The sequence below is a fragment of the Magallana gigas genome, chromosome 1 (genome assembly GCF_963853765.1).
Source record: "Magallana gigas chromosome 1, xbMagGiga1.1, whole genome shotgun sequence".
NCBI lineage: Eukaryota > Metazoa > Mollusca > Bivalvia > Ostreida > Ostreidae > Magallana > Magallana gigas.
The window spans coordinates 29802012-29813667 of NC_088853.1; positions in this window are offsets into that span (position 1 = coordinate 29802012).

Genomic DNA, 11656 nt, shown 5'->3' on the forward strand with positions numbered 1-11656 from the left:
TTAAGGTATGACAGTTTCTTTACGTTTATCTACGTGATTGTACAGTCCTGCAACTTAATCCAAATAGAGCGCTGGATATGTTGTTAAGTTTTATAAACTTGGACTAGTGATCAAAGCATGTAATTTTAATTGAGAGAAAATCATACATTTTTAAAGTAAATACAATTGAATATGAATAACAGTTTTAACAATATTAAAAAAATTACGTTTAGTGTATCGTTTATAGCTTGTTTTATACATCTATCGAGTAAATAATATTACGTAACATTTTCTGTATTCCATTCCGTTCCGCTTCCCGTACCGTTTTCCGTTCTGCGTTTAATAAACACCCGGGGATAAAGGTGCTTTTTTGTAAAGACAGAAACCAATACCGTCCCTATAGGTCAATTGTATTACTGTATTATACAAGTGATCCTTTGGATGCGTGTTGCTTTTTGTCTACACAAAACAATGTTTGAATCATGTTGGTTCTAAATTTCATTGTTTAGCTTGCATTGTCTTCAATCAGCGCATATTGATTATTTTAAATTACGTAAGATAGCCTGTGGACAACCATCCCTTGTTTGGTAACAAGCTTGCATGTAAAAACAAACCCTATCAAATGGATTAGTCGTGTCTGAACTTTTATATATTACGCAGATTGAAGAATGTTTTAAACGTATATTTCCAAACAAATATATGTCTGTTTTAATTTTTAAATCTTTTTAACGTTAGTTATATAACATGATGAATACATAATATCTTCACAAATATGCTTTAGCCTTAAAAACAACATAAAGTGAAATACATGTAGTTTATTATGAAATACAAAAAAGGTTTAAGTCATGTCCGTTCTAAATTTTAATGCCTTCAACGTTTGTTATGTAACATTGGTTTCTGTTACACCAACTTACACAGCCCTGAGCATCTGCAGTTGTTGGTGGTATCGCTGGCAAAAGAAAACGGTAAATTTTTCTTTTTAATTTACCATCATTGTCATAACATGCTTTGATAACGATTAAATTGCTTTTAATTTATTTTTTATATTAATGCTAAAATCGTGAATTTGAACGAATATCTCTTTTCAAATATATGTAACTGTTTCGATGAAGAAAAAGAGAAACTTTATCGCGCTAAACAAAGAAAACCGTACATTACCCGGTGACAAGAATTAAGATTGTTCTATGTTATATGGTGTGTTAATGCACCGTTATGGTACGTATAATATGATTTTTAAAAACACAATTTGCATCTTTATATACTTGGACTGTCCAGGAGGAAAAGGTTTAAATAAGCATCAACTTCCACAGTCCTTATCAGGTGCAGTTAATGTCATATAACTGGCAAAAGAGAACGTTAGTATTCCTTTCATTTTTCATCAGTGTCATAACGTGCATTGATAATGATAAAATTCCTTTTGACATAAAACTTTTTTTTATATCTATGAGGAACTCGTCGGTGTTGATCAGTATATATGTTTTTAAATAAACATTTATCATAGAAATCAATATTAGAGAACAACATGAATTTTTTTAATATCATAAACCTTACTCTGATGTCAACCTTAAAACTTAATATACCATTAAACCCTGAACACGGTAAGCGGGTTGAGCGCTTTTTTTCCCAGACAGTGTACATATCAGATGTACAGGGAACTTTGCCAATGCACAAGTAGATTAAGAACTTAAAATGCATAAAAACACTAATGTAATCAAACTAACACATGTTAGTGTGTACTTTCTGTTTACAATTATACGTTTGCAAACAATGTGAAAATTTGGTAAAATCGATTGCACAGACGTATATTTCATTAATTTGATTTACTAAGTATGCAGCGTGCCTAAATAGAACAGAGAAAAATCAATACTTTTGTATCAATCTCAGTTTGATAAGATCAAAGAGGAAGAAGATAAACATTTAACATTTTATTTCATAACTAATTATAAGATTTTGAATAGTCAATGACAATTTTAATGCATTTTACAGATACACCGTGAATTATGAAATTAAAAACAAACACTCTATAAATAAAAAAAAATAATAAAAATCCGTATGGTATGAAAAAGGTTTATAATTTTTATGATATAAAATTGTGTGTAGCAGTCAATTGTTTTTAGGCGAGGAAGATAACCTGTGTTTCAGTCCAATATATGGAACGACATGGCTGCCTTATAGCATTAGACTATAGGTACATTATGTCAAATTACCATTACATTATGTCAAAGTCCATTACGTGGTGTGAATATATCTTTACGCTAGGTCAAATCGTTATTACGTGATGTCAAAAACACGTTAGGTGAAGTAAACATGTCTTAACATGATGTCAATTTTTTACGTTGTGATGTAAAATCATCCTTACGTTATGCCAACATTGTACAACCAAAGGTCAATACATCATGACATTATTTCGACACTGTATTACATGGGGCGAATGTATCCTTACATTATGTCAACATTTTATTACATGATATCAATATATCCTTACATTATATCAACACCGCAGTACGTATCGCGATTCTATCCTTACATTATGTCAACATTCTATTGCATGATATCAATGCATTTTTACATTTTATCAACACTTTATTACATGGTGTAAATATATCGTTTTATTATGTCAAACCTTTATAACTTGATGTCATTGCGTGGACCCTGAGGTCCACGCAGAAAATATATAAGCGAGGTTAAACTGGATGCTATGGGGAAAATTCATCCTGCGCATGAGCCAGCCTGGTTCCTGTGCGTAATGGGTAGCTTAGGGAACCAGGCTATCACACGTTTATCTGAATCGGGATCGGGATTCCGTGCCATATGCGCACATAGTCGGTAAACAGTACAGAAACAAAGTATTCCTTTTAAAAAATGATTGGCATGTGATATGAACTACCAGTATTATGAAATAAGTTAATGGTATGCCGAAACTACAACATGCATCAAATAGCATAATTTGCAATGTTTTGTTGTTTTCAGAATACACAAGTAACTTAACTTTACTTTTTATAGTAACTTCCCGATTAAATATTTCAAGCATTTAACTAAGTATGATTGAATAATTATGTCACTGTATAAAAGTTTAAATCTCAAGAAAAATTTGATATGAATATGAAATTTTTGATTTACACAAAGCTGTCAATGCATAGTTAACAAAGTAGTGCGAATCGTAATGTGTGTGCAAATAGTAGAATTCACCGAATGCCTGATACTGTACATGCAAACTTCATTCATAGATAGATCATAATTATTTTAGAAGTATGGATCCTTTAAATTCTGAGATAAAAAGTCAGGGATATACATACATGTATACGTAATACAACGTACAAATTTAGTGGTTAAAAGCAGAGGGCTAGAGTCAGTGGAATCTCTGATACTCTTAAGGCTTTCACTTTTTCGTTGGAAACACATACAAATGGTCCACGTATTGTAGTCCTTTTTTAAAGGACAGCAACTTGTTTAAGAAATAAACAACGTTATTTAGTGAACATGGCGTTATGAATAGCAATTGCTCTGTTGGCATATTCCATGATGCGCGCTAGCGCATCATGGAAAATATGCCAGCAGAGCAGTTGCTATTCATAACGCCATGTTCACTAAATAATCGTTGTTCATTACTTATATTTGAATTTTACCACTCGCAAATACCCTATATTAGCCTAGACCTGACATTTAGCTATTACATCAAAAGTAAACATTCAGACTGTAATGTATCTTTTTAATTCACATAGATTTGTTAACAGAATCAATGATATGTTATAACAGTAATTCCTTTAAAATGTTATCAAAAACATGTTTTAATATTACATGTAAATACGTCAATTTTAATCGAGTTGGAGAAAAACACATGATGTATCGTATAGTGGTTTAAATCTACAACGTCAAGGAAAAGTATATATAACGTTACACCTTTATGACGTCATAGTATACTGACAGAGCAATTGCGATTATAGAGAAATAATTGCAGCTCCTCCGTATGGGCTTACAGTGGGAAAGAACAATGGAAATGCAAATATAAGTTTATGACGTTATGTCTAAACTTAATAACGTGATGTGAATAAGTCTTTGCTGTAGGTCAGTTCTCTATTTCATGATGTACATGCTCTATTACTTTAAGGTGAAACATCATTTCGTTACGCGAACACGGATACATCGGCCTTTCTATATACAAGGAAACGGTAAGCTTACCGAAATGTATCCAGGGGTTATTGAAACTTTGTGGAACAGAACGGAACCAGTAAAGGGTCATCCAATGGGAAAATAGAAATTTAAAAATAATGATTTATTTTGTTTTTATTCATTTCATTTCAAAATAAGATTGATCTTTAATTTTATTGTTTAAATTCGTTGTTTAAAGAAAAATATACATAATTATATTACTTACTACTCTAATATTAACATATTACAGTATTTTCACGGCAGAACTTACTAATTAGTTTAAGCTAGCAAAAATATTCTCTATTAGTTCGAGATTTAAAACAAACGAAACGCATTCCAAAGCATACCATCTTTAAAATTACAATGTCAGCAGTACTTGACTTATTTGTAAGATTCTGGTTCCGTTACGTTCCGCAATATATTATTACCCCTGTGGATATTGGTATTCAACGGAACAGAACGGAATGAGCGTAAATTTCCTTCTCAACCTATTTTCACGCCTATTCTATACTTACAACGAAAATATATGTAACATGATCATACATTTAACTGTTTACAAAAACCAACACTCATGCTGTCGAATTATTTCATTTAATTAAAAATTAGTAAGTTACATGTATGGGGCAAACCCTGAAGACAGTACCGATTCTACCAAAAGTGTTTGCCTTTCTTTATAATAATTCTGAAATCGGCGAATACAGTTCCCCTCTCTTATTTGTGTGCGTTTTTATTATGACATATTTCTTATTTATACCCTCTGTCTGAACAATTACCTAAAACAAACATTTCATAAAAACATCTATATCAAGATGGAGAAGGTCTTTAAAGGGGTTAAAGATCTCTTGTAATTTATTTGTAGATTTTATTTCATATAAGTTATCAAGTGCCCTCTTGAATGAAAAGGAGAAAATTTATTCAGAGGAACGTAGCGTACCCCCTCCACAAACACCATTCCCACCCCCTCTGCAGCAATAAGAAAAAAATCATTTTCATAGCATAATAATTTTGTAGCAGAACGGCCATACCTACATGTGTAGTTAGGGTCAGTATCCTTAATTTAAGATAGCAATAGCAACGTTTACTTTTAACTACTAAATACTTTATTTTAACTACTAAATACTTTGAGACTAAATTTTAGAAAATTAAATATGCACTGGGTGTCTGCACCACGACATACAGGCTTTGGAACGATAAAGAACCCTGACTGCTAAATGACTGAGTGTGTAGTAACGAACGTAATTTGAATATTATTGAAGTAAAAAAAAGTATAAATCAAAAAAAATAATTTTAAACCCCTCCCCCCCCCAAAAAAAAATAACCAATGAAGGGGTTATTTTTAGATTTTATATCCATTTCATTTTAAATATTCAAGGGCCGATGAGCACGAGAAAACTTGGATTTTAAGTCTTATTCTTATAACTTAGGTCTATCTAAACTATAAATTCAATGTTTAAATACGTAAATGTTCATTCACTCTCGAGAAATTAAATTGTCAGCAACTAAGTCTTTTACAGCTTTCAGAAGACCTATATATAGGCCTATATATATTTTCATTCTTGTATGATTAAATCACTGCTTCTTACTAGTATCTACTTTTGGGGTTTTTCTGGGTCCATTTGGGTAAATCGGCGTACCGTTTCTATATAGTAAATTTTGTATTTAAAACATGACAAATATACAAAGACCAAGGATTTCGTGTTTGTATAACGGAATGATGTTTCGACTTAAAGTAATAGAGCGTATACATCACGGAATAGAGAATTTGCCTAATGTAAAGACTTATTTACATCACGTAATAAAGTTTAGACAAAAAGTCAAGACATTTTCGTATCAAGTAATGTACTTTTGACATAAAGTGATAAAGTGTTGACATAATGAAAGGATGAGTTAACACCATGTATTAAGGTGTTGATAAAATGTAAAAACGCATTGATATCATATAATAAAATGTTGACATAATGTAAGGATAGAATCGCGATACGTACTGCGGTGTCGATATAATGTAAGGATATATTAAAAGCATGTAATAAAATGTTGACATAATGTAAGGATACATTCGCCCCATGTAGTACAGTGTCGAAATAATGTCATGATGTATTGACCTTTGGTTGTACAATGTTGGCATAACGTAAGGATGATTTTACATCACAACGTAAAAAATTGACATCATGTTAAGACATGTTTACTTCACCTAACGTGCTTTTGACATCACGTAATAACGATTTGACCTAGCGTAAAGATATATTCACACCACGTAATGGACTTTGACATAATGTAATGATAATTTGACATAATGTACCTATAGTATTATGCTATAAGGCAGCCATGGCGTTCCATACAATAATTTTGTTCACCTGTAATCAATGTCGAAAACGCAGGGTGTTGTGCTGACTTGCTGAAAGACCCTACCGCATGGGTACATGTACACCGTTTTACCCGAAACACCCGTCTTAAACTGTGTTGCAATTTGGACCTCGGGACACGATGGAAACATGTGTTATGTGTTGTCTGTGCTGCAGAAGGTCAAATTGCATAGAAAAGAGAAAAACATTCAAATGTCGGTTTCGAAATAATCAAAATACGATATACTTCATTTTTTTTTCTGCCTTGAATAATTGAACGGTTTAATTTGTATTATTCTTTTAAGATATTGAAATTAAATTAACTTTTTTATAATATCACGGCAATATTTTTAATATTTGAAAAAAAATACACATGTATGTCAAACAATGAATTTTACAGGTGTTTTGTACTACACCATTTTTTTAACAATTAAAATACATATTAATACAGTAAAACTCAATTATATCAAACCATAATGGACTAGTGGATATATTCTGTTCGTAATCTTTACTATTTTTTACCAGTGCCCTTAATAAGCAAGTTTTTCTTAACTAAATATTTTCTAAGTTAGAGTTTTTAGTTTTAAAAAGGTGTTACTTGTGATTTGTTGTGTTTGTTCATAATATTAAAATTCGTACTTAATAATTTTTGAAGTTGTTAATTACAGTAGTTAAATACAAACAAGCGCTGCATGTCATTTTAACACTGTCCATTCTTTTTTACAAATAGTTTATTTATTCGTTTAATCAGTTATACATCTGCCCTACATTTGTAAAATCTTAAAAGTCAAATGCAATGTCAGTTCCTTGAATTGTTGATAAATATCATGCATTCTTAATATGAAAATGATTTTTTATCAATGTCTAGGACAAACAAATCTGTTGATAATAAAATTACGTTTCTTTCAATATTATTTCAAAAATAGAAATATTTTCTAAGTTCATCGGATTTCATTATGTGTAAATGAATATATATATTTATATTTTAGATGAAGTTCATCTTCCTGCTTCTTGTCTCAGTTTTCCTTATCAACGTAAATATAACAGGTGTACAGATGACTCCGGTAAGTATTATTGCAGCAAATATAAAACTATATATACACAGAGTTATAAAAAAAATGACATTCCTTGTTAAGTCTTACTACCCCATTCGCTATTATGTAACAACGATTTCTATTTTATCAACAAATTATTCTTTAGTAACATAAAAGGTATAAACGGAACGGTATTCAGTTGTGGATTACATAAACAATTGTAATATACGCTTGGAGTTCCATATGTTGATACTTTTTGTATCGTCACCATTGTACTAACTTTCGGTAGTTTATACCTACTTCCTCGTTTAAAATTCACAGAATATGAGTGTCGGTAGTAAACTAAATAGATCCTTAGCAGGAGGAATAGTTAAACGACAAGGCAATGGAAACGGAAGACTGTGGAGAGCATGGGAAGGAAGAAAACGAAAAGAAAAACGTGTAATCTTCAGGATTGGGTTAAGTATAAAAAATATCTAGACTAAGTGATAAAGTATGACTTGTTTGCATAGACACCGATTTGTCACTCATCATTTATTTACAAGGTCTTCAAAGAATTAATTTGATTTGTGTTCTCTCATGATGAAAATGCTATTTGCTATTAAAAGAACGTTAAGCAATGTGTAAATTGAAAAGAATGGGACATGAGATATAATTTTAATACAATCCTTAGACCAACCATATGGTCTACGTTGTATTATTTCAGATTTGACAAATGTTGGATAAATAAAATACGGAACTTTGTTTCTTGAATGTCTGAGTTAATTGTGATGCATATATTAAAACGCACCCACTTGCAAAGCGCGACCTCTGGTGAGAGAATGATATAGGTGCAAGATCCAGGATGTATAGGGAGTTCTTTCGTCATCCAAAATAGTAGCCTTTCCTTCTTTAACCACTTATGTCATTTGTAAATTATTGTCCACGACACATGTCGGCTATCTCCAGCAGCTTTTAAGAACCTCATGGTCTTAATCGGAGATGTTCCTGCGTGCAAACAAACTGTATGTTGACCCGGTTCTCCAAGACATACATGTACATCGGTATTCAATTTTTTGGCACTATTTCCTAGCATTGATCGTTCATATTTGGCGATAAAACGGTCAGAAATGCTTCGATTGAATTGAAACTTTCACAATATGACTTTCATAAGTTATTTTATACATATGAAACATTGTGAATTTTTATGCGCTTGAAACGTTTATTTACTTATGAAGGGGAAATACGTACATCATATTTAAAAATAAAATGCTCTGTAAGACAAATCAAATCATAATAATTAAGGTTTATCGTTTTTGATGTTGCTCTTAAAAACAAAAACAAATTGTTACATACCAATATGACAATGCGTCGAATTTAGACCTGGAGAATTTTGTATGTATCATGCAAAAAGTCTAATCACAATCAAAAATTGTCGGACACGTTATATACAAACAAGAGACCTATGGGCCACATCATTAACCTCATCAACAATAGGCATAATAAAATCTAAACATCTACCTTTTACGTATTTTTGTATCGTGTAGGTTTTAAATTCAATACTATTTTTTTTTATTTCAGGTAACCCGGATGATTACAGACCTCTTTCTTCACAATCAGTGTGTTAGAAAGCCCTGTGTTATCTGTAGTAACAATTAAAAATTGACATCTAAATCCTGCAGGCATTTGTATTTTGGGGTTTTTTTTTGTTAGCTCACCTGAGGTGAAAGCTCAAGTAAACTATTCTGATTACATTTTGTCCGTCATCCGTCTGTCCCTGTGTCCGTCAGTCTGTCTGTCCGTCTGTAAACTTTTTACATTTTGAACTTCTTCTCTAAAACCGCTTGGCCAATTTCAGCGAAATTTGGCCCGAAGCATCGTTATGTGAAGGGGAATATAAATTGCAGAAATGAAAGACTGACCTTTATTCAAAACGGAGAAAACCTCGAAAGAGTAAAAAAAGGGGGTGCATTTTTAAAATTATTCTTCTCAAGAACTGTTGAGTCAAAGTCAACGTAGTTTAGCATAAATCATCCTTATGGGAAGGAAAATATAAAGGACTATGTATGATAAGGGCCTAAAATGGCCCCCTAAAATGAACATCATCAATTTACTATCATTATTTGTTTTCTTAGTACAGATATGTATGTGATGTGTTTACATAATATTCATTTTGGTTCAAGTGCCAACAATTAAAAAATATGACATTGTAAAGACAACCTTTTCCCGCCATTTTTGCATTTTTAGCGTAAAACAGCTTGTTTTCAAGCAGTTTTTCCTTCCGAAAACATAGAGCGCATTCTTGAACAAATAAAATATTTTAATCAGAGATGTATCTAGCCAAGACTAATAAGTGACAAAATTTTTTTCCTTGTTCAAGCATGCGCTCTATATTTTCGATTCGTAAATAGATAAGAAAAATGTCAATTTTTGGCTGAGTTTGATTGAATAAGAGAAATGGCGTCACTTCTGACGTCATATACTGCCAGTGAGTGCAAATAAATCAAATAAATAGATGAAAAATATATTTTATATCAACTCTTCTAAAAAATTAGTTAACATTTTATTGTACCCGAAACACTTAAAAAATGGCGAATAATGGGGGCAAAATTTAACTCTTATCATTATCAAAATTTAAGGGCTATTTCAAATTTGAGTATATATAATAAGACAGAGAGAATGGGGTAGAATCAGTTTAATTTCGGGCTTGATATTTCATATATCGAAAACCAGTCTATGTTACAGTCAGTTAAAGCATATTATTTACAACATACACCATAGCATAGCATAGCATTGAAATCTCATAGCATAGCATTGAAATCTCATAGCATAGCAAAGCATACAATCTCATAGAATTGCATTCGTCATATCATATCATAGCATAGCATACAACATTATTTCAACTCGGTTTTAAATGTTTTTATTTGAAAAAATAAATGTTTACATGATAGATTTGTGGTAAACTTTGGCTTTTTATTATTTTACTTCAAAATGTGTGGAACTCTTCTGTGTATGGAGGCGTTTTTGTTCAAATCTCATACCATACCATATCATTAAGCCCTTCATTTCAATTTCTCATAGCATATCATACAAATCTCATAGCATAGCATACAAATCTCATAGCATATCATTAAAATCGCATACCATAGCATAGCATTAAATTGTAAAAGATATGCATGAAATGACTGTAGAAGCAGCCATCTTGAAGTTGAACGGAGACTAATTTGGTTGTTGTGCAACAGGGAATATTTGAAACATCCAAAATATATTTGTGCCGTTTAGGTGAAGTAAATTGTGGTTAAATATTTCAATGCGTTGACATTTTCATTTGTGACGGTGGTTTTAGCTTGCTTTGATTTTCGTTTAGCATGTTTAGTTTAACTTGAGAGGAACCGTCTTTATTTTCGAATTTAAATTTTTTACGTGTAGACCGGTTAATCAGACAGCTGACTGTTTAAATGTACCTGCACAAAATCTGACGCACTAACAACATGTTATAGAATACTATTCATTATGTTGGTACATGTAATTCGGTACGATCTCTACGTAATGGTTGATTAATGTAACATGTTTTATTAAGATGCTCAGCAATTTCAATCTAAACAGAGATTATTCTCGCTGCTAGAAATATAAAAGTATATATATGATGAAACATGAATTGTGTTTTTTCTTTGTTTTAGTGCATTTTACTTTTGTTTTAATTGTTAACAAATTTATATTTACTAACCTGAGAGTCAAGCTTCTAGTTATAAGCAAGATACAGAGCTTTGCGCGCAATGCTATTGTATGTTTGTACACAAAGCTGAGGTCATGCTTTAATTCATTTATATTTTAAATGCAGCTATGCTGAATAGGAAATACCAGATTTAAAAATCTTAAAGTTGAATGTAATAAAATCATGTGAACAAAAACATGACTCGCACCAAGCGATGTATCTTTCTTATAATTCTACGATTGACGCTGAAATTTTGGTTGATCAATAGAAATGTCTTGCTAAAAGGATGATATGCTGTAACTACTTTCTGGAGTCCCTTCTTCAACGATGAATTGCATAAAATCTACACAAATTTTTCATAGTTTTTCGAACACAAGTTAATAAAAACGACGTCTTTTAAACAGTTTCCATAGTCCTGACACATTATTATTATGAAGATAAAAGCATTATCGATGTTC